This window comes from Lissotriton helveticus, chromosome 6 (assembly GCF_964261635.1).
Source record: "Lissotriton helveticus chromosome 6, aLisHel1.1, whole genome shotgun sequence".
Classification (NCBI taxonomy): Eukaryota; Metazoa; Chordata; class Amphibia; order Caudata; family Salamandridae; genus Lissotriton; species Lissotriton helveticus.
This window is the reverse complement of record NC_136067.1, coordinates 713,361,329-713,386,203: the sequence shown is the minus strand read 5'-3', so window position 1 is coordinate 713,386,203 and position 24,875 is coordinate 713,361,329. Positions and strand designations below refer to the sequence as shown.

The following is a 24,875-nucleotide window of genomic DNA, read 5'->3' as shown; positions in this document are numbered from 1 at the left end:
CTTTTCCACTCCTCCTTTGCTCTGTGCCAGTTGCCATGTCTTAAGGCCAGTTTCGCTCGTTGTAAGCAATCATCCTTGTTGTTCTCCTCTCGTAGATCATCCATCGTGAGTGGAAAGGGGCAGGACCGTGCGGTGACACACCTGACATATTCCTCTGTATCAGCGGCATCCTCCTTTTCCTATTCACTGGCTACTCTTGGGTGGTGTGACAGATAGTCTGCCAAGTTTCTGGATCCCGGCTGATACTCTACTTGGCAGTTGTAGTTTTGCAATTGCAGCATCCATTTTTCAATCCTAGGCAGTGGCTTGCTGGAGGTCCCAGAGAACAGAGCTAGCAGGGGTTTATGATCCATTGCCACAACAAATGGTTTGACGTATACGTAGAGAAGAAAATGACGGCACCCCCGTGTATTGCAATAGCCTCTTTCTCTATCTGGGAGTACCGCTGTTCCGTGTCCGTGAGACACTGGCTGGCAAAGGCCACCGGAGCCCAGTCATCTTCTGTGTACCGCTGTAGCAGCAGTACGGCTCCTAACCCAGTCGGGCCAGCGTCTACAGCAATCAGGGTCATCTTCCTGGGATCGAAGAATGCTAGAGTATTCGCCTCAGAGAGAGCATCCCTAATGTCCTGGAATGCTTTAGCTTGTTCCTTGTCCCATTTCCAGGGGGTGGAGTCCTTCGTGAGTTCCCTCAATGGTTGGGTGAGCGTCGTGAGGTCGCGGATAAACCGCCCACAATAATTCACCATGCTAAGGAAGCTGCGGACTTCATTGACTTTGGTAGGAGCAGCCGCATCTTTAATGTCCTGGACTTTGTCAGGGTCAGGATTTACCCGCTCTACACTACTATATTCCAGTTTTCACCCGCAACCGTTTAAACAGCATTTACCATTCTCCCAATTGTTACTCATAAAAAGAATTGCCTCGGACCCCGAAAATAGAACAGTTGAATCTCACAATATGATTCAAAGGTTCCGTGATAAAGGATATCCTGTAGAAATTCTAACACAATCACTCAACAGGGTTAACACACGGAGCAGACCTGAACTCTTATCTAAGCAAGTTGTCAAAAAGCCGCAAAGAATCACATGTGTAAGCAAATTCTCCACCTTGAGTACTCAATACAAGAGAATCATTAGAAGACACTGGCCCCTTCTAAAAACTGAACAGGACTTTAAGAATATTTTCCAGGAGGAACCATTATTTGCCTACAGTAGAGCTAAAAACATTGCCGAAATTATTAAACACCCTCGTGATGAACACGTGACTGAAACTTATCAAGGAACATTCTCCCAATTGTTACTCATAAAAAGAATTGCCTCGGACCCCGAAAATAGCACAGTTGAATCTCACAATATGATTCAAAGGTTCCGTGTTTAAACTGGTAACAGCTGTAATAACACCAAGGGCAATTGCATCACACATCCTATGAAGGGACATAAAATTCCATTACGCGTAAATGCCACTTGTGATACCACCAACACTGTGTACTTTCTTAAATACCTCTGCGGAATGGGATACGTCTGTCAAACTGAACGAAAATTCAAAATTCACCTCAATGAGCACAAAAGCAACATAAGAACTAAAGCCACCAAATCAACTGTAGCAGCTCACTTTTTAGAATTCAACCACCATATAAGTCAAATAAAGGCTTGCATACTGGAAGTTATTCAGCGGAAAGAAGGAAAAGACAACAAAAAGGAGTTGCTTATGAGGGAAAACTATTGGATTTATCACCTTTACACCTTGAAACATAACGGGATGAACGAAAGAACTGAATTTTTGTGCTATTTATAATCCACTTATCTACAATTGTTTATCTGACTCTGTGAATACATTAACCTAGAACTGTCATATGCTTGCAGTACTTTTTGATATTATGTTATCTTGTATCATCGTAATCCGATAACCATTGTGTTTTACAAGACAATTAATATTGCTAGCTTGTAGTGTAGTTCCTATATTCCCAATAGGCTCTGCGCATTGGAATAATATATTCAGCAGTGTAGACGTAGGACTGAGGTCGACTAGGTCTCTACTGATTATATTAGACTTAAGGTTTGCCAGCTAGCTCAGAGGTCACTAGAAACTTTCTCGAATAAACGAGGAGGAGTTTAACCTCCCTGGATAGACAAGAAGGGATTAGCTTCTGACAACCATAAAACATGACAACTTTGCTCCCTCAGAATAAGAGTGTATCTCTAGAGTCGTGTGAAAACAATAGACAGCTATTTCACTCAGTCAAGTGTGCATACTTAGTTTCACCAGAGTGCAGAGAAAAGAGAGACGGGCGTTTTCAATAAAAGGTGTTATTTATTGAGCAGTCTTCTTTCTCATACAAGAGAAATAAATTGCCACAATTGCAATATTCATAGCAAAGTAAAGTGCGTACAGTAAAAGGAGGATTAAGAAATAATACTGTAAAAGCATGGATATGGTTTTTTGGCCATAAGATACTTTAAAATAGATAAAATATATACATACTTATATACATTGGCTAAAGTACTCAACTGGTGCTTCTAAATACGCCTACCCCGGTGTACCTGACCTAAGCCTAATACTTGGGAAGGAGTATGTAAGTAGCAGTTTAAGTTAAGTTGGTTTTGCCAAGGAATCTGAATCAAGAATTCTCTTTAAGGGTTTAGTCAGCTCCGTACCTGGGTATTAGAAAGCAGGAGGTCTGGTATCTCTCTCTCAGGACTCGATATCCCAGTAACCCACGAAGGTATCTGGAAACACCGGAGCTGGATTTCTCGGCAGGAGAAAAGACAGTGTCTCTCTCAGTGCGTCAAAGGGGAGGGGCAGCGTCCGTGGGCTCTCGCATCAGCTGGGCTCTCGGGCAAGTAGATAGCTGCTCTGCTCCAAAACCACCACCGTGTGTTTGCTTAAGGCAGCGTTGGTATGATGTAAGGTTGGACATAAGACGTCAATAAAGATGTCACTAAGAACTGGCCGTTCTTAGAGTGCTCACAGGAGTTCTAGGACGAAATCAAAACAAAAGCAATGGGGAATTCCCAGGTTGCTGGAGGTTTGGTTTATTTACAGAACTCGTTGTACTTGCTAGGAGCCTGGGGTAGTAGCCTTGCTTAATTTGGACAGCATGGGCTATGACTAAATATGGATATGATTCTTATGCCTTTATAAGGATATTATTCATTATAACCACATAAGGGCATAAATCAGGGCTATCGAATTTAGGGTCCTAGATAGAACTACAACAAGATAACGTAGTTCATGTCAATGCCATGCATAGACATTGTTACACTAATGCCGTTCCTTTTTTCATTTTTGTTCGTTCAAACTGCATTATGCTTTATTGTTCACCGCACGGTCATACTATTCAGGTACTATGTCCTTTTGTCTTCTGTGAACTGTTCCTGTTTTGAGCTGCTATTTGTCACGGACCTTGCGGAGAGTAAAACCGCCGACCCGCTGCTGAAAACCCCCCACCTCTCACGGCCCCCGCTGCACGGGAGCCGTTCGCGCAAAGGACTTCAGGGGAGTTTTTATTTTTATATCTTGGCTGGAGACTGTGACCCTAAGCCTACCCGGGACTGCGAGGATCAGCAGCCTCTGCGGCGCTGACAAGCCGCAGCTGGTCCTCTTCCCGACACCGCCCCTTACTATTTAAACAATAGATTGTACGCGCACGCGGGACGCGCGCGGGTCAGCGTGCGGGTCAAAGTGCGGGGCTAAGCCCGGGCAAAGGGCGGGCCCTCTGAGGCCCTCAGAGGCTGAAGAAGGCTGTGCTGTGCCCACCCCTTTTAAAAGTATTACATTTGTTATAACGTTTATTAGTAGGCTTGTGATTCCCTTGTGCCCCCCCTAGACCTATTCGAAATAACAGCCAAAAAGCTTAGGTCTGGAAGAGTACTGATTGGAAGGTCGTGTTCTAAAACAAAATCTAATCCCCTTCGCAATAAGGTTAATCATGTTATACAACTTAAAGGTACCTGTCAGTTATTCAATCTATGGGAACGGGGGAAAGTTAGAGCATCAAATGTTGAATCTGCCCACGATGATACGGTAAAAGTTCCCTCCTCTTTGATGGGATTGGGTACTGTGGGTTTGGGGCAGGAGAATGACATGGAAAAGGGAGTAATCACTCCAGCCGCACTAAGAGAAGGTCTTGCCTCCTTGACCAATTGTTTGTCTCCCTCCCCGTATAAATTAAAAGATAAAAATTCTGGTCTCCCTCTCCCTCTACAAATTTCCCCTGAAGTTATTTTCCTGGCGGAGGGAGTGTTAGAGCATGCTTTTCTTCCTAAAACTAGTGTGCCCCCTTCTGATAAATATGAACCAAATCTACTTTCCCCTAGAGATGTACAAAATAACGATCTAGCACTTTCTGATCTGGATTTGGAGCTCTGTAAGAGATACATCGAGGTTGATACTGACAAGATTATGGATCTCATAAAAACCCCTATAACACCGGTTCCACCTGTTCTCCACCTTTATAGCAGTACTCCCTCGAATATCTCCCAGTTAAACATCTCAACGAGCTCGAATCTTAATATAACAGGTATTGCTGCTTTACTTCCTCCTAGGGTGGATAAACCAGTCTCCGATTGCCTGTCTTCTCTCGAACACTTGCTCTCCTCTATTTTAGTATTATTGGAGAAATTTGTTGGGAGTTCTGACTGTGTATTGGAAACAGTAACCCAAATACTGAAAGTTTCATTACACGATAAATTTGAGAAGAAATCCCGCTCTAATTTTGATGCTGTGGGAGAAGATCCTGTAGGGCAGAAAATTCCTGGGTCAAAGATTGGGTTTCCTAACACTTCCAATCCACTTAATGATAGGGAACAATTAGTCTTCCCCTTGAAAACCCCCATCTCAAATTGTGCAGTTGATATAGTTCCAGTAGTGGAGGTCTTTCAAGATATGGTGTTAAAGGATGATATAGAATCACCCCCAATAATAAAGGATTCAAATGAAAGAGACCCTAAGGAAGATAAGGAACTTTTCCCGATTTTTAATAAACAGCATAGCGTGGGTGACAAGGAGGTTCCAGAACTAGAAGGCGATAGAAAAAAGGAGAACTTAGGGAAAGTTAAAAAGTATGGGACAAAAAAGAGGAGACTACTCAGAAGAATTGAAAAAAATAGACAGCGAAAAATTCTCTGGAAAGAAAAGTTGGAAATGGTTTCAAATCAAGAATTACATCAGGCCTCCTTGTCGATACAAAAAGATGAAAGTGAGGATGAAAAAATAGCGGAGGATACCTCGAACCCTCTAATACAGACCTCCGATTTCCTACCACCTAATCTTTGCTCTTCTGAGGGGCCTTTTATGGTTAAAGGGGATCTGTTAAATTCAATTTCCCCAAAAAAACGAGATCATCTCCACTGGTTCTGTATCCTCCTCTCTTAATCCCTTGGCTAGCCCTTACCCCGCTAAAATGGAAGGAGTAGCGAAAAACCTCCTGAAATCCCTATGGAGGAGAGCGTCAATACCCTCATCCTGGATTTCTTCCCCTTATTTGATGCTGATTGTATTCTAAATAGATCACTGCTCCTTAAGTATTTTCAGGAATCGGTAAATTTGAAATTGTTACAAACCACGGATATAGATCTAGTACGGGTTCTGAAGACAGAGGGTGTAAATTTAACGAGGGTAAAATTCTACTCTAAATTAGTGGTGAATCTAATTTTACAAAGGTCAGAAGATTTCCAGAGTAGAGGGTTTGACGTTATGCCTTTCTGGGGGAATTTCCCCTTTGGTAGACCCTCTCAGTCTTTAAGGCCTTTAGGGTCTTCTTTATCCCTCTTGCAGGCAGTACCTGGAAATATAGAACAAGCTGGCGGTTTTGATGATCTAAAAATCCGCGTATCTAAAGATATTTGCCTTGTATCTTACCCTAATCCGCCTATGCCCCTCCCTCAGGATAAGGTTGAAGATGAAACTCCTCACTGGAACTGGTTACCTGGTGTTCTTTCTAAGAAATTGACCATTAAGTACCCTCCCAATCCTCATCTTTAGTGACAATATAATGTTACTTTCTTGGAATTGTGCAGGGGTAAAGAACTGTCCGGAAAAAAATCAATACCTTATGTCCCTAAAAGCCAGTGTGATCTGCCTCCAGGAGACTTGGTGTTCTGAGAAACTCCAGATAGGAAGGGACTATTTTGTTCTGGAGGGTCACGCTGTTCCCTCCAGGAGAGGCCATGCTAGGGGGGGGAATTGCTTGTCTATTATCCAATCGGATAAAATGGAATTTCTCCCACTATTTAGATTCCTGTAATCTTTTTCAAGCTGTAACGTTGTTTAGCCATGACAACGTTGTGGTATCTAAACCCATAGTATTAACTAACGCTTATATTCCCCCTGAAGTTAGTTTTAACGCAACTTTAAAAAGGGTTTTCGGGCGTAGTTCGCGAAGTAGCGCTATGCGAAGCTACGCGAAGTGCACTTCGCACTAAGCGAACTTCACGTAGCACTACGCGAGCTGCGTAGTAGCATGTTCGCACTGTGCAAGATGCGTTTTCAATGATTGCACAGTGTGGACAAGCATCCGGCACTGTGCAAGCATTGAAAACGGCATCTTGCACAGTGCGAGCTGTAGTTTTCTGCTGCTCGAGTAGATTATTACTCGAGCGGCAGCTTTCTCAACGCGAACAGGTAGTTTCTCATTGAGAGGGGTCGCGAGCATGCGCAACCACTCACAATGAGAAACCTGACCTCCTCGCGTTGAGAATCTCGCCGGGATGTCATTTTGCTTGCTCGCGGTCGCGAACATGACGTTCAGGACCGCGAACAAGCAAAAAATGACCGCTGCACTACGCTATGCTGCACTACGCATGTTCGCACTGTGCTACGTGCAGCTCGCGTAGTGCGAAGTTGCGAAAACTTCGCAAACTCCGCAAGCGTAGCGTAGTGCTTCGCCCAGGGTTAGTTTTCGCCTATATTCAGAGTCTTGGGGAGAAATCTCCTCCCCCTATGATAATTTTAGTAGGGGGTTTGAATTGCAAAATCTCTAATCTAAGCTTGAGTCTGTTTCGCGATAAATATAAAGAAGAATCACTTCATATCCCCCAAGCCATTCTTCCTGAAAAAATTATAACAAATAAGAGAGGGAAGATGCTTCTTAAAGAACTGTCTGTAATGGGTGGGATCATAGCGAATGGAAGGCTCCCTTCTGATTCCCCTGCAAATGTTACGCATAAATCTCATCAGGGAGAATCAATATTAGATTACATGATAGTTGAGAACTCTACCTTTGCCCTATTAAAGGATCTTTGGGTTACTGAAACGGTTTTTAGCGACCATAAATTACTTTTTTCATCTATAAATATAAATCCTCCGAAATCTGACCAATGGTCACTCAATAGCGACCAGGTAAGCTTCGGAGCGAAATCGGGACGATGCTATTGGAACACAAAAGCTGAACAAGATCTGGAGAGTGTTCTTGATGCTGCAATTAATGACCTTGCTATGTGGCAGGGTTTTGAAATTGAGTGTGTTGGACTTGGCCTTTGTCCCCCAAAATTTTTCGCTTTTGACCCCCTAATTTGAATGTCTCCCCCATGGGATTAAACCTGTATAGGCCATGAGTGGTGTGAGACCCCTTTTGAAAAATGTAATTACCTGACTGAAATGTATTGTTTTTAAAATGGATGCCATGGCCATGGGTTTTGCCACTGGACTGACATAGGTCAGCAGTCTAGATTATATTACCCAGCTACCCCTAGTTTTGGAGGGAAAGCCTGGCACCCAGGGTGCTCACCCCCTCCCCTAGAACCAGTTTAGGCTAGATGTGCCAACATTCTAGAAGGTCCTGGCACTGCCTGGGAGGAGGGTATAAATAGGGTGAAGTGACACCAGAGAGTCAGTCAGCGCAGGGACAAGGAAGGGAGGGGGCCTGTTGTGAGGTGCTACCGCCACATGGGCCTGTGAGCTGGGCCCTGCACCCCTATAAACCCCCCCGCTGCTGTCCCCATGGGCCCCTGACAAGGGAGGGCCCCTACCCAGGACACTGACGCTGTGGGACCTTGAACTACGCCAGCGCTGAGGGAAAGAGGTGCCCCCATGAGGAGGAATGCTGTGGGCTTGAACCCCCCAGGAGGTGAGGAGTGTGCCCCTGGGGCTGGCTGTGGAACTATTCGCCCCCCCTCCGTGAGGTGCGCCTGTCAGACGCTGTTTGGGGAGGTTTGTTCCCCCAGGAAGCTGTGGCCCCCTTTGGAAGTGCTGCTGCTGCATTGCCTTAAGCGTTGAACTGGGAAGTTGCGGCCCCTGTGGAAGCGCTGGACCGGGAGGAGCTGCCCGGGGAGGATTGTGCCCCCGAGGAACTGTGCCTCACTAATCTGCCTCAGTCAACCTGCCCCTGGACTGCTGAACAAGCAGTGCGCTGTGAATAGCGCCATAGTGCTGAGAAGATTGTGAGGGGAAATAGCGCTGTGGTCTGAGGAGTAGTGCGCTGTAAATAGCGCCATCTGCTGAGGAGAATCGCGCTGTGCGGGCGCTGAGGAAACTGTGAGGAGAAACAGCGCTGAGGAGCCTACCCTCGTGTCAGCGCGCTGTCTGCCGTATTGTTAATTAATTACAAGGGAGCCTACCCCTTATCGCCGCTGGAAATCACCGCCGCAGCCCGGCGCGACTGTGGAGGGGCCCCCACCGCTGTGGAAATCGTCGCGGCGGCCCCCGGTACCAGGAGAGGGCCGCCGAAGTGCAGGAAGGGCCGCGCTAGGCCCTGAGGCCGTCAGGTTCTCCCGTCACATGACGGGGGCCCGGCCGCGTCATTGGCCCGCCCCCCCCGCGCACTGATTGGCCTGCGCGGCCGTGACCTGTAAAGGCCGCGCAGGGATTGGCGGACGGCCGGGAAGGCCGGGAGAAGAGGAACCAAAGCCCCGGGTCCCCGTGAGGTAGGAGGGGGACCCGGGTGAAGTGATCGGAGCGGGTGCGCACCCCGCCGGTAAGTGCCCCACGCTCGAGGGAGGAGCCGACGCAAAGCCCGGGGTCCCCGTGAAGGAGGGGGACCCAGGTGAAGGGTTGGTGCGGGGCTCCCATGACGGAGAGGGAGCCCCGATTACTAACGACCGGAGCGGGAGGCCACCCCGCCGGTCTGTGCTCTGGTAAGGACGGAGAGCCGCCCAACAGACTGCCCCGCCTTCAGGACTCGGTGTGAAGGAGGAGCCCTGCCATCGGGAGAAGGGAGGGGGCCGCGAGGCACTCTGTCGGTGCCTGGTCCCTCCGCTGTGGAGGTCCGCACTCTGCCACGTTAGGAGGGAGAACCCAGGGATTAGTACCCTGCCTGCCGCATCCTTAAAGGTCCGGGTGATTCCCGGAGGGAAGAAGGACTACAGCCACGAGGGAGCCCGTGGGAGACAGCAAGGACCGGGCCTCAAGGCAAATGGTTGGTGCTTGCCCTATCCTCATGGAGGCCCTGGACTGCTGGTGAGTGGGGCTTTGATCAACCTGTGTGGAGGTCGGGGCACAGGGTCGGTGCTCGCCCCAGGACTAGTGCTAACCCCAGGGAAACTGTACTGAGTTTCATTGGCCCTATTGGTCCCCTTTCCAAGCCTCTGAACTGGGCCACGACATTAGTAGTCCCTGCCTGGGGTGTCCAGGTGAATGTCAGCTAGTGTAGGGCTTGGGATCTGTGTTAGTGTGGCAAGGCAGGGCTCTCGCTGAATTTCGCACCCAGTGTGTCAGTGTGTTTATGGCCTAAGGGCACACCCCCATTTAGGTTGGCCTGAGTGAACCGGGAGGGAACAGATGCCTAGGGAGCCTTCATTAGATGATGCACCAGTGGGGAGGATTAGGCTCATGCTTATGGTTTAATACCTGCCAATGCTCTATAATGTGTATGCCTAATGTTCCTGAAGAGAGTTGGCTGTTGTGTACACCCTGATGTCTTATGCTTATAGTGATGCCAACGTTCTGCCTGATGTTGATACCCCAAGGTTGTTGGTAGAGGGAGCCTAGCTATTTCCTTACAGGTGTTCCTGATATATAAGGAGGGCTCCTACCTGATAGCTATGTTAGGCGATGTATGTTCCGCCTAGGTTGGTCAACGGGTTGGCCTGATGTTATTCCAGGCCCTTGTTATGTACCAGATTGATGGGCCAGATAGGCTGATTTATTGCAGGTGTTCCTGCCCATATTATGCCGTGATGCCCTAATCTTTTCTTTCCCTAACAGGGGTTGGGTTGGTATGGTCACGCATGAGGTGTACTTACGCTAATGTTGCAACTTACAATTTCAGCCAACCCCCTAAGGATGAGAGCCTGAGTTGGCCCCGGGTCTACTGTTATTTAATCACAATTGTTCTTTATTTCAGCATGGACTTTGGACTCAATCCCTTTTAGGTCCCATGTAAATAATCCCCCTCTGAAGTACTTGGCTCTGGTGCCAGTTGGCGCCATGTTATGATGACACTGTTAATGCATTTTTGCCTTGCAGGTTGGAGATACTAAACTGCTTAATTTTCCAACTCATATTGGTGTCCTGCCTCTTTTGTGGTGTGCCCGGTGTGTTGACTGAGGGTACTGCGTGAGTGCTTCACATGTCCTCCAAGTTTGGCCTGCCCGCTTGATGCCATGCTACCCCCTTTGAGACTTGGGCAACCCCCATTTCCAACATTTGGTGGCAGCGGTGGGATAGGACTTGTGTTTGCGCAGTACCACAGCGGCCACGGGTTACACTGCAAATAGAGCTTTGGAGGTAATCCGAGCCTTGTTGTGGGGATTATTGTTGCTTCCTCCTGAAAGTGTTTGACAATTGTGTCCCCTTGTTCCACTGGGAGGGTGTGTCCCGGGTGTACCTCGCCACGATGGGGTTGATTTACCAGGAAGTGGAACTAATGGAGTACACCGAACAGGAGGTGATAGACTTCCTCCTGGAGAGAGGGATACCCCCAGTAGGGAACATTAGGAGGAATTTGTTTCTCTATGAGGCCCTCAAGAGGGGAGAGCCCTTAGAGGTTAATGGGGACTTGTCTGACTACCCCCCCGAAGTGTTGAAGGGTCAGTGGGTTAGAGACCAGAGTGAGGGCTCCCCATCCAGAACCCAGGGAGGTAGTTGCTCCGATGAGGAGGAGGAAGAGTCTAGCAGGGCAGAGACGCCAGTAGCTGTGGAGGACACCGGAGATAGGGAGTCTCGCACTGGGTCCAGTCCCGGGGGCACTGCCCCATCCCTTTCCCTGTCCCCAGAAGAGTGGGTAGATAGGAGGGAAGAGAGGGAGTATCAGCTGGCGCTGGCAAAGCTCAGGCATGCCGAGGGCTTAGCGCAGCTGAGGGTAGAAGAGCAGCGACTAGAGACTGAAAAAGTCCTAGCGCTGGAGAGGATGGCGGAGGCGGAGAGGGCCTTCGCCAGGGAGAGATCAGCTCAGGTGGGTAGGTTGTCCCCTGAGAGTGGTTTTAGGAGTCTGGATTCACCGAAGAGGGTGGGATCCAGTGGTGGCAGCGAGTGTAGGTCCAGTGCAAGGAGTCCCACTCCCGAAGCCCAAGAGACTGTGCCTGATTCCCCGGAAGAGGAGGACGGGTTAGTGTTTAGGGGCAGGGGAAAGCTGTTCCATCAGTCCTGGGGAGAGTTTGAGGAGGAGTGTTGGACTGTACTGGAGGATTGGGTGGTGAGGAGAGCAGTGGAGGATTGGGAAGGGCTGTGCCATGCCGTTATCCGGGAGCACATGCTAAGGAGTTGTGTCCCAAGACTGCGTCACCATCTGTTGCGGTGCGGGTTCTCAGACCCCAGGGAACTTGCACGGGAGGCAGACCTCTGGGTAAGTGCCAGAGCGTCTGGGAAGACATTGGGGAGTGATCCTGAAGGGAGCGAGACGGGGAGGTGTCCCGAGATGCCCCAGCTGTGGTCACCGGGCCTGGAGTGTTCTTTAAGAGAACCTCCGGTTGGGAGACTAGGCTGTCCCGATGTGTCATCCAGAGGAAAGGATCCCCTCATGTCAGGAGGACCCGGAGCCTCAATAATTGGAGCTCCAGTGGTTCGGGGGTCTGACCAGTCACAGGGTTTAGATCCTGGACTGGGGTTCCAGGTTGAGGGGTTGCCTGACCTGGAAGGTGGGGTACCTGTAATTCAGGTCCCTACCACTTTGACTCCCAGGGGTACTACTCCCAGTGGGAGGGTGCGGAGCTCTGGGAGGGGGTGCAGAGGGAGGAAGGTCTCTTCTCTGTCACCAGCTCAGCCACAGGGCGCAGATCCTGGGTTGGGTGGCCAGGGACAGGGGTTGCCTGCCCTGGTGGGAGGGACCTCTGTAACCAGAGTCCCCCCGGAAGTGACTCCCAGGGGTACTTCTCCAGTTAGGAGGGTGCGGAACTCTGGGAGGGGGTGCAGGGAGAGGGAGGACTCGCCCCTGTCACCGGTTCAGCCTGTGGGTTTTGGCTCCAGGTTGGGGAGAGAGTTGTGTGAGGGTGTCCCCCAGCGTAGGAGATGGAGGAACCCTAGGAGGAGAAGTAGGGGGAGGAGAGCCTCGCCCCTAAGGGCTGGTCAGTCTGAGGGTGTAGACCCCAGGTGGGTGGACCAGTGGCAGTTTGGAGAGAAGAGAGTGGTCCAAGGGAATTACAAGCCTGAGGCTAGAGCCTCCCACTCTAGGAAGGAGAGACATCCCACTAGGGAACACCAGTGGGGTGGTGATGTTGGTGAAAGGAGGGATGCGAAAAAGAACCATTGGGTTCCCGAGTGGAGGAGAGACTGCAGGTGCTCCTGTAGTTGCAGGCCTGCGTCCACCTTTTACCGCCCCAAGCAGGGAAGCCCATCAAGGCATTGATATGTCTACCCTGGCTTTTGGCTGGGGGGGAGTCGTGTTGGACTTGGCCTTTGTCCCCCAAAATTTTTCGCTTTTGACCCCCTAATTTGAATGTCTCCCCCATGGGATTAAACCTGTATAGGCCATGAGTGGTGTGAGACCCCTTTTGAAAAATGTAATTACCTGACTGAAATGTATTGTTTTTAAAATGGATGCCATGGCCATGGGTTTTGCCACTGGACTGACATAGGTCAGCAGTCTAGATTATATTACCCAGCTACCCCTAGTTTTGGAGGGAAAGCCTGGCACCCAGGGTGCTCACCCCCTCCCCTAGAACCAGTTTAGGCTAGATGTGCCAACATTCTAGAAGGTCCTGGCACTGCCTGGGAGGAGGGTATAAATAGGGTGAAGTGACACCAGAGAGTCAGTCAGCGCAGGGACAAGGAAGGGAGGGGGCCTGTTGTGAGGTGCTACCGCCACATGGGCCTGTGAGCTGGGCCCTGCACCCCTATAAACCCCCCCGCTGCTGTCCCCATGGGCCCCTGACAAGGGAGGGCCCCTACCCAGGACACTGACGCTGTGGGACCTTGAACTACGCCAGCGCTGAGGGAAAGAGGTGCCCCCATGAGGAGGAATGCTGTGGGCTTGAACCCCCCAGGAGGTGAGGAGTGTGCCCCTGGGGCTGGCTGTGGAACTATTCGCCCCCCCTCCGTGAGGTGCGCCTGTCAGACGCTGTTTGGGGAGGTTTGTTCCCCCAGGAAGCTGTGGCCCCCTTTGGAAGTGCTGCTGCTGCATTGCCTTAAGCGTTGAACTGGGAAGTTGCGGCCCCTGTGGAAGCGCTGGACCGGGAGGAGCTGCCCGGGGAGGATTGTGCCCCCGAGGAACTGTGCCTCACTAATCTGCCTCAGTCAACCTGCCCCTGGACTGCTGAACAAGCAGTGCGCTGTGAATAGCGCCATAGTGCTGAGAAGATTGTGAGGGGAAATAGCGCTGTGGTCTGAGGAGTAGTGCGCTGTAAATAGCGCCATCTGCTGAGGAGAATCGCGCTGTGCGGGCGCTGAGGAAACTGTGAGGAGAAACAGCGCTGAGGAGCCTACCCTCGTGTCAGCGCGCTGTCTGCCGTATTGTTAATTAATTACAAGGGAGCCTACCCCTTATCGCCGCTGGAAATCACCGCCGCAGCCCGGCGCGACTGTGGAGGGGCCCCCACCGCTGTGGAAATCGTCGCGGCGGCCCCCGGTACCAGGAGAGGGCCGCCGAAGTGCAGGAAGGGCCGCGCTAGGCCCTGAGGCCGTCAGGTTCTCCCGTCACATGACGGGGGCCCGGCCGCGTCATTGGCCCGCCCCCCCCGCGCACTGATTGGCCTGCGCGGCCGTGACCTGTAAAGGCCGCGCAGGGATTGGCGGACGGCCGGGAAGGCCGGGAGAAGAGGAACCAAAGCCCCGGGTCCCCGTGAGGTAGGAGGGGGACCCGGGTGAAGTGATCGGAGCGGGTGCGCACCCCGCCGGTAAGTGCCCCACGCTCGAGGGAGGAGCCGACGCAAAGCCCGGGGTCCCCGTGAAGGAGGGGGACCCAGGTGAAGGGTTGGTGCGGGGCTCCCATGACGGAGAGGGAGCCCCGATTACTAACGACCGGAGCGGGAGGCCACCCCGCCGGTCTGTGCTCTGGTAAGGACGGAGAGCCGCCCAACAGACTGCCCCGCCTTCAGGACTCGGTGTGAAGGAGGAGCCCTGCCATCGGGAGAAGGGAGGGGGCCGCGAGGCACTCTGTCGGTGCCTGGTCCCTCCGCTGTGGAGGTCCGCACTCTGCCACGTTAGGAGGGAGAACCCAGGGATTAGTACCCTGCCTGCCGCATCCTTAAAGGTCCGGGTGATTCCCGGAGGGAAGAAGGACTACAGCCACGAGGGAGCCCGTGGGAGACAGCAAGGACCGGGCCTCAAGGCAAATGGTTGGTGCTTGCCCTATCCTCATGGAGGCCCTGGACTGCTGGTGAGTGGGGCTTTGATCAACCTGTGTGGAGGTCGGGGCACAGGGTCGGTGCTCGCCCCAGGACTAGTGCTAACCCCAGGGAAACTGTACTGAGTTTCATTGGCCCTATTGGTCCCCTTTCCAAGCCTCTGAACTGGGCCACGACATTAGTAGTCCCTGCCTGGGGTGACCAGGTGAATGTCAGCTAGTGTAGGGCTTGGGATCTGTGTTAGTGTGGCAAGGCAGGGCTCTCGCTGAATTTCGCACCCAGTGTGTCAGTGTGTTTATGGCCTAAGGGCACACCCCCATTTAGGTTGGCCTGAGTGAACCGGGAGGGAACAGATGCCTAGGGAGCCTTCATTAGATGATGCACCAGTGGGGAGGATTAGGCTCATGCTTATGGTTTAATACCTGCCAATGCTCTATAATGTGTATGCCTAATGTTCCTGAAGAGAGTTGGCTGTTGTGTACACCCTGATGTCTTATGCTTATAGTGATGCCAACGTTCTGCCTGATGTTGATACCCCAAGGTTGTTGGTAGAGGGAGCCTAGCTATTTCCTTACAGGTGTTCCTGATATATAAGGAGGGCTCCTACCTGATAGCTATGTTAGGCGATGTATGTTCCGCCTAGGTTGGTCAACGGGTTGGCCTGATGTTATTCCAGGCCCTTGTTATGTACCAGATTGATGGGCCAGATAGGCTGATTTATTGCAGGTGTTCCTGCCCATATTATGCCGTGATGCCCTAATCTTTTCTTTCCCTAACAGGGGTTGGGTTGGTATGGTCACGCATGAGGTGTACTTACGCTAATGTTGCAACTTACAATTTCAGCCAACCCCCTAAGGATGAGAGCCTGAGTTGGCCCCGGGTCTACTGTTATTTAATCACAATTGTTCTTTATTTCAGCATGGACTTTGGACTCAATCCCTTTTAGGTCCCATGTAAATAATCCCCCTCTGAAGTACTTGGCTCTGGTGCCAGTTGGCGCCATGTTATGATGACACTGTTAATGCATTTTTGCCTTGCAGGTTGGAGATACTAAACTGCTTAATTTTCCAACTCATATTGGTGTCCTGCCTCTTTTGTGGTGTGCCCGGTGTGTTGACTGAGGGTACTGCGTGAGTGCTTCACATGTCCTCCAAGTTTGGCCTGCCCGCTTGATGCCATGCTACCCCCTTTGAGACTTGGGCAACCCCCATTTCCAACAGAGTGCTTCCTCGATTTTATGAAGTTAGTGATCGCGGTGGCTAAAAAAACGAATAAGAAAAGGTGTTTTGCAATACCCTCTTGTCCCTTACGTTTACTCAATATAGAAATAAATAAGCTAGTAAGGGAACAATACCTGTGTAAATCGTCTGAAGGTTCACACAAAGTAAGTTTATTAAAAAGAAGGAGGAAAAGGTTACAAGTAAAATTACGGAAGGAAGGGGAGGATACTGTTTGGATAAAATTAAGAGAGGCTGCCTTTAAAGGGGAAATGAGACAGTTCTGGTCGATTATAGGTGAGGGGTGTGGTTCAAGAACAAGGCCGCTTCCTATCCCCATTGAAGAACGAATATGGGTAGATTATGTCACAACCCTTTATGCAAATAATGGAGCGGCGGTTCCCTGGGTAGGTTCTATCATAAGTGATCAGTTTTTGGATCACTTATCTGAAAATGATATTGTAACAGCCATAAAGGCAATGCGCTCATCTAGGGCAATGGGGCCGGATGAACTCCCAGTATCTGTTTTAAAGCAAAGCAGCGAAAAATGGAGCAAATTTTTATGTCCTGTGTTCAACTTCTGTTTCTCCAGCGGAAAGATTCTTCCCTCGTGGAAAGGGAGCATCTTAGTGCCCCTTTTTAAAAAGGGTGACCGATCGGCCCCTCAAAACTATCGCCAAATTGTCCTTCTAGATGCAATCGGCAAAGTCTTTGCAAGATGCCTGTTGAAACAAATTAATGATTGGGTGGACCAAGCAAACATACTTCCCCTTGAACAGACGGGATTCTGAAAAAATCACGGTACCTTGGATAATTTAACTGCTTTCCAGGTAATAACGAATAAATATATCAGGGCCAGAGGTGGGGGAGTCTATGCTGCCTTCATAGACTTCTCCACGGCTTTCGATAAAGTTGACCGTCCTCTGTTGTGGAAGAAATTATTTGCTTTGGGTATGCCAGCTAGGCTGTTAAATCTAGTTCAGGAACTCCACTCTGAGACCTGGTGTAGAGTATTGTTGGGCGGGGAGAGAGGCCTATCCCAAGCAATTCCTTCTGCCAATGGTCTTAAACAGGGTTGCCTATTAGCGCCCTTGTTATTTTCTCTCTATGTTTGGGATCTCCCCCAGACCCTATCCCTGAGCGAAGGAATTGCCCCCACTCTAGGGGACAAACCGGTTGCATGCTTAATGTACGCAGATGATATACTTCTTTTAGACCTTACTCCGAAGGGTCTCAATAGTCGTCTGCATGCTTTGCATTTATTCGCTGAGTGCCATCATTTGAATATCAATATGTCTAAAAGCAAGGTAATGTGCATTACAGGGAAGAAAAAATCTAAATCGGGTAATTTTAGTTGGTTTCTGGGGAGTGAGAAACTGGAAATTGTAAAATCTTATGTCTTTCTGGGGAAAATAATATGTGGTAACTTGAGTGACAAGGCTCACATAGATAGCAACACTAGAAAAGCCATAACTCAGGGAAATGGACTGAGTGCTCTTTATAAAGCCACCGGCAGAAGACATTTTGTCTATCTGCTGGAGGCTTTTCGAGCAAAAATTCCAGCTTCCCTGCTCTATGGCACTGAGCTAATAGATTTGAGGCAATGGGGTTATCTGGATACTTTTGAGTGTAGACTTTTGCGACACTTATTGTCGGTTAACAATGCCTGTACAGTGGAAACCCTCAGACTCGAATTGGGCATACGAAGTAGTTGGGTTCAGGCCCTGGCAGGAGTAATACGTTGGGTCTTTCACCTAGCCAATGGAAAATTGGCTACTTTAAGATGTCTGATTAAAAAAGAATTATTGGGTCCTATGAAAGAACATTCTGTACTTATAAAGAACTTCAGAAGGGCTGTTATATTACTGGAACTAGAGGAATCAACTCTTTTTTCATTATCTCCACACCAGCTAAAGTTGTCATTAAAACGGGCGTCTTGGGAGTTAAGTTTTAGGAGGGATAGAGATGTCCTTATTACAAAGAAAGGTGTTACTGAGGTTGTTAATTCTTACTTATTCAAACATAAACAACCTTATGCATCTTGGACCCTCCCCCACGGCTTACGCCGCTTTTGGTTCCTCTTGAGACATGATCTTCTCCCTTTAAACAAATTATTAGCTAGATGGCATGGTTGTTCCGATAAATGCAATCTATATAACATTGACAGCTCAACTCAGGATATTACCCATATCCCTTTCATATGCCCTGCCCTAATGGTTCATCGTCGAAAGTGGGTGAGACCAATATGTTTAAAGTTAAGCATTCCTTCTGCCAAATCTTTACTCAATGCCATTTCCAATCCTCCAAATGAAATGTTCTGTTTCAGAATTTTTAATTTTTTTAAATGTTTTTTAGAATTATATTAATAGATATGATTTTCATTTTTCAGTTTTTATATAAATGGAATGTATTTTGAGAATGTTATGCTCTGTAATTTCCGTTGTCATCTATGTTTTGTTTATATGTGGATCTCAATTGAGTTCCAAATCATATTCAAATAAAATTGAAATTGAAATATGTCCTTTTAAAGCAGGAGCATTTTTTTCTTTTAATCACCCCCCTTTTCACCGCGTCATTTACGTCATTGCACTCCGTATTTGTTGTAGCTGGTAGCCACAAGGATATTTAGTTCCGCATTTAGCCACTCCCTTATTGCTCACGTCACACGCAGATTTACAGACTCGCTTCGGTAGATCTTGGAACCGCTGGTCACCTTGTATCATATTTGAAAGCTATATGCCGGTAAGAATTTGTTTGAGTCCTAAGCTCTGTGATATTGCCGCCAGCCGTAGGACGCTTTACACGTTCCTTTTAACCTCTGCACTGTTTTACCACTTTTGAACTTGTTTGCGTCCTAAGCTTGGTGATATTGCCGCCAGCCGCAGGACGCTGTACGCGTTCCTTTTAACCATCGCACTGTTTTACCACTTTTTCGTGTCGTTTTCAGTTAGCGTTTCACGAACGTTCACCTACGTATTTTTCCTATGCCTCACTTGATCCTTTCACTTTTGTACCTTTTCTTTAGGCTACCGGATCCATGCACCATTTTTTGCAGGCAGCCGTAGGACACTCATTGTGTCCGATTAAATACAGCGCTTTGTTTTTTAGCATTAGTTGCATGAACACTCACCCACGTACGTTTAAACGCTGCACTTCAGCTACTATGGGAATCCATTATTCAGTGTTTATGGCCTTGAGCCCCGACTAGCAGGCATTATTTCACCATGTAACCCAGCACGTTTAACCGCTTATAACTTAGAAGATCGCCTTCACAGTGGCGTGGTGATGGTAATATACAGTGACTATTCCCCATCAGTCATATTGCTCATTTTCCTTTTATCCTAGACACTCCCCTGACGAAGGCCTGAGTGCCGAAATGCATAGGGATGTAATGCATATACCTACCATATGGATTGAGTATGAAGTAATACATTAATCTACCAATGCTGATTAAGAATTTTGCAAAAAAAGCATTTCCAAGGATTTATGTTTTGAACATTAAATACTCAAATCGAACCATTTTGGCTATTTATTTTTATTGAAATTTGCTGTGAATTACAGCCCTTGAACCCAGTCCTTGGGGAGACACCTCCACAGTTGTGGTGGTGCAACTGGTATCTGTTCAATTACACTCCCGAGCGGGAAGTGATTCCTTGGAGCACGGCATACGTATGTGAACGTTTATCAACCCACCAGCAGTGCACGATCATACTGCATTCGAACTCAACATTACTCCCAGTGGAGGGTGAGCTCAGCATCCTGTATTCGGCGGAGCACTTGAGTGAGACGTGAGTTGTGTTCTGAGATGCTCTTGGCGTGAACCATGATGTCATCGTTGACATTGATGACTCCGGATATGTCTATGATAAGTTCGTGGATCACGTTTTGAAAGACTTCAGCTGCACTTGATACTCCGAAGCTCAAACGAGTGTATCTCCGAAGCCCCACATGATTTGAGAATGTAGTTATATTGCGGAAGGCCTCATCCAGTACGAGTTGATGGTACCCGGATCTCAAATCTAGCTTCGAGAACCAGCATGCTCCCGCCATCTCTCCGATCAGGTCGTCAATGGTGGGAGTAATGTGGTGTTCTCTCTTAATGGCAGCATTCGGGAGCCTCATGTCCACGCAGATTCTGACTGTGCTGGGCTGCTTGGGCTACCGGGTGATGACAATCAGGGAGACCCACGGGGTGGGCCCAGTCACTTTTTCGATGATACTCGTGGTTTTTAGCTTCCATAGCTCTTCTTCCACGAGTGGACACAGGTGGAATGCCACTTTCTAATTCCTTCAAACACGTTTGCGAATTCCGCCAGGATGTGGTGTACAGACTCCTGGTGCACTCCAAATGCGAAAGTTACTACTCCCAAGTCCTCCGCAGCCCGGCAGCCGAGAAGCATGCCTTGACCGTCCTCTGTTACATACACATTGGTGCTGATGGAGTGTGGACTGTGTGAGATCGGGGTCCTGAATCGGCCTCTTATCTTCAGTGGTGTATCCTGGCCATAGGCGAAGACAGTGATGGTCGAGGGGTGTAGCAATGGCACAGGATTCATGGTCTCATACAGGGCAGCAGTCATGATGTTGATCGTGGCACCTGTGTCTATTACGGCCATGACATCATGCGGGCCTACCTGGATGTGGCATTGGGGCAGTCGCCGTGCCTTCTGGGTGGTCATTCCGATCATGTGCACTTTGCGCACCACCCGTTCCTCTTTGTCATCATCGTCCATGTCGCTGTGCTCTTCCCCGCTTTCCGGTAAAAGGTTAACTACTTGTCGGAGCTTCTGGTACCTCTTAGACCTGCAGGCTTTTTCAAAGTGATTAAACCGCCTACATCCCGAACATCATTTGCCTTTCGCTGGGCATTCTGCTGCCTTGTGAGGCGGTCCTCCGCAGTACGCACAGGTTTTCACCTGTCCTGTGGACGCGGGCCAAGTTTCTCTCTTGTTCCACCGAGGTGCTGGTTTTGTCGTTACAGCGCTCACCGGTTCCGTCTTTACTGGGGACTGAAACGCCGCCTCCATATGGGCCGCTCATGCCTTTGGCATCTCCTTGGTGCGGCTAAGTGTCAGGCTTTCCTGACTCCTCTAGGATTCTTTCGCGAAGCTTCGCTGAAGCGCAATCTTGGATTATTTACCCCCTAATCTCTTCTGTTTCTTCCCTGAATCCGCACATGAATGCTAGATTCTTGAGTCTGGCATGGAAGGTGTCAAGTGATTCTTCCGGGAGTTGACGTGTTTGTCGAACGAGGAACCTTTCGTAGTCTTGGTTAGCCATTGGTTCAAAGTGTCCATTAAATGCATTGATTAGTGTGTGGTGAGTCCTCGGCGTTGCCTCCACAAGCGTCTTGGTGATGTTATGGATGTCCTTACCCCCTAGATGTAGTAGCATGTCCCTCTTTTGGTCCTTGTGGACCTTTGTAGCCTAAAAAGAAATAAGCAGGCGTTCAACCCAGTCTTTCCATTTTGGGGCCAGTGCCGATGGGGAGCCTTCCACTATAAACGGCTCTATGGGGGGTTTTGTAGACATGATGGCTGTCTGCTGCCTTTTTCTGCTGTGTTCTCTTCCCTAGCATGCTTTGCGCCGCAGTCCTGATGTGTGCTGCTCTCCTTCTCTGCCCAGTCCTGCCGGACCTCTTGATTGTTGGGTGGCAGGGTCGCGCACCACTCCCCTTGTGGCTTGTCTTCTTGCTCTCTGGTGCACACCAGAGTCTTCTCCGTCACCCACCTCTTATTTCCCCTGCAGGGCCACATAGGAGCAGGACACATGTGGGCAAGGCTGCCGATTGCAGCCACGTAGACCAGACGCACGTGGCAGCGCTGAGCAGAGGTCTGATCACCCCCAGGGCATGCACGCGCACCACTGCCGATATGGCCTAGGCCAATAGAGTGTCCCACAACAAGCAGGGGGTCGCACGGCAGTGGACGGAGCGGCAGCAGCTCACTGTTGTGCTTGCAAAGTCCGGTCCTCTCCTCAGGACGATCCGCCGAGCTTTCAAGCCCAAGCGCACTGTGGCACGAGCAGGGCAATCCCTTTGCGGCCGCAACGCGATGCGGAAACAAGGCACGCCCACCCTCGTTCACCAGTTGCTGTGTTGACGGGGTCGGAGTGGCATGCGACCTCGTCAGATGAAAGGGGGCAGCTTGTGGGGAGCCTACAGGGACAAATGAAGACCAGGAGCCAGGGATGCAGTTGTGTGACTAGCGCGGCTGTACGCATGACGGCCCTTACGTACACGCACAACCATTTATTTTAAACTGGGGTCAAATGACCTACGCAGCGTACCTGTAACGTTATGGGTACGACAAAACAGGGCTGTAGTAAGACATGCTATTAGGCGTGATTGGTAGTTATCAACTTAACCCCTGAGTGCACAGGCAACATTCACTCAATTGGGACTCCTACATCACACAAGGATTTTGCTTCAAGTTTCTGTATGTTTATCTCTGAACATTCATTTATGGCCAGTCTTTGCTTTTAATTAAATTTACTTTCCATTCTACTAAGACAGAACCACTAATATGTAGACATGTTTTTCTTAATGTTTTGTCTTCCTTGTTATTAGTTTCACGATTTAAGAATTTTGAATCCTAGCGTGATTAAGCTGAAATAAAGACTTTATCCTGAAAAAGGCCATTATGACATCACCGGCCAGCCGGGCACTCAAGCAGTGGGTCCTACTGTGTGTTTCCATGTCCAGTCACTTTGTGTGTCCCAGCTGTCCCAGAAGCCTCTATGGGACCAGCGGCTCAAGCAGAGTTAAGAAGCTGTGATTCTTCAAACAATGAACAGCCCTGGAGCATACATCCAGCAGCAGCTGTTTGAGCTTAATCAAAAATGTAACATAACATAACATAACATATATTTTCTCCAGCATAAATGGACAGATCGACCGATTAATCTGAGCCCTGCTTTTGCTGCAAACCCCGTGGATGCAATGTCCTTGGGTAGGGCCACAGACCCGAATATTGCCATGCCTTTGCCCTGCAGATGTCAATCAGGTCCACATCCCCCCTTTACATATGCTCCGCAATCACATATAAAGCGCTACAAACAGGAGGTGAACTGGGATCGTACTGTCGCAATTGTTCAGTGAAATTATTGGCCCACACAATTCGCCAGATCTCATTGGCTTACCAGCAGCCAAACAAAATCATCCTAATCATAAGTACCTGTTCGTATTGGTTAAAAGGGCTATTGCTGGTAGCCAGTCTGAACATCTATGGGTAGCCCACCCCTCCACTGACTTTATTTTGTGGTCCAGCCAGCAGTGGCTAGAGCAAACACAGGTTTTTTCCCTTGTGCAGGCAAGAAGTTCTGCAATTTTTTCCAGTTCACCAGAGGGGTAGATTTGGGCTGCTTTTGGTCCTAGTCTCACTCTTTGGATTAAGTAAAAAATAGAGCTGAAGTTCGCCTGATCACTGATCTTTTTGCCCAAATCTTGTCTCGCCGGTGTGCCAAAAGTCAAAAGATTCTGGCAAATTACCACAATGTCTTAATGGGTCACATCTTACATATGGAAAGCAACACATGTTATGTCATTCCCCACTGAAGAGATCAGTGGAAACTAATGTATTCACTGAATTTTTTCTGTGTAATAGAGGCATAACCAAAATGTCTATTTTTTAGATCTTTTGAGCAGTACATGGTAAGTTCCCCAAAAAGTTTGATATTATTCTAACTGTTCATTAGAAAGATAGCAAAAAAAAAACATATTTCCAATAATGTTTATAACCATATTTTTTTAAACAGTGGCGAAGATAATAATTCTTCAGATTCCCTGGTAATTTCTCTTTACCCAAGGAATTCCTTGGTTGAAACCCATAGTACCTATGTGTTGGGTGGAATTCTTAATTCATGGGTTGCGAAATTAACATAACCCTCCCATCACACCACGGCACCCTGAGGAGGCACTAAGTAGCTTAGAAAATTCCCCATATGATTTCTAATTGCCGCAAAACTACTTCAAGGATTTCACAGCATTCAGCTAATGTTTTCTTTCAGATTCTTTAATTGATATAGAAATGGTTTTGCATGCTTCACTTTCTCCAATAGAACTTCACCATTTGCATAACTAAGCAGGCCACAAACCGGTCTTAGGCGAGAAGGAATTAGGAACAAATTTGGCCCTGTACACGAAAAAACGAAATAGTGCAGGAGGAGATTTATACCTCTGACCGAATATACATTTCGGTTCTTTTTTCCCAATTAACCAAACTTCCAGATTTGGGCCTGGAAATTGCGCCTGATTTCAAGCATACTACTTGGAATGCCATGTGATATGTCCCTTAATGGCTCTTAATCTCCCTGAGTGGAAATCTACGTAGGGTAGATTGCTGCATAGGGGAAAGGAGCCCTCTGTCGAAAACCAAATGTAAAAAAAAAATTTCTCCTTGAGGAAAATGTGTCTCCATGGAGAATGCCATTCCTCTACACCTGCAGCAAATCTAAAAGGGGAGTTATTAACTTACACCTACCAGCAATCCTTTTGTGAATTCCTGGCAGGTGTAAATGAGGAATTTTCAGGAAAATACCATTGTGAATAGGGATCATACTTTTATAAGGAGTTTGACCGGAAATAATCTGCCAAGGACTGGGGTAAGGATACTGCTGGTGAGGCTAGGTGGTCAAAGGGATCTGCTACATCACCTTTCTACCTCTCTACCTCTGCTTGTGTCCCCATGTAGGTATGAAGTGGTTGGATTGCTGATAATTAACCAGACGAGAGTCTCCAAAATATCACTTTGTACATAAAATGAAGCAATCTAGGGACTCAAAGACCGTTCAAAAGTTCTTGATGGCCATTCCGAGGTTTGGAAGTGGTGTGGCCTTTACTGAGTGTTGAAACGCATGTCTGCATTCCACGGTCAGAGGTAATGCACAGAGGCTTCATTATGGCCGTCACAGTAAAAAAAACACTTTTCCTTAGGCTGTGAGAGCTACGCGTGTCAGCTGCATTTCGTCACTGTTTGGTACAACAAGCTGCACCGCCTATAAAG

General features: G+C 48.6%; 1 protein-coding gene across 2 annotated transcripts in view; it reads right to left on the bottom strand.

The window, feature by feature from the left end:
- LOC144761503 (trypsin I-P1-like) overlaps nucleotides 1-24,875 on the bottom strand; it is a 124,306-nt gene that overhangs the window by 36,861 nt on the left and 62,570 nt on the right. The window lies entirely within an intron of this gene.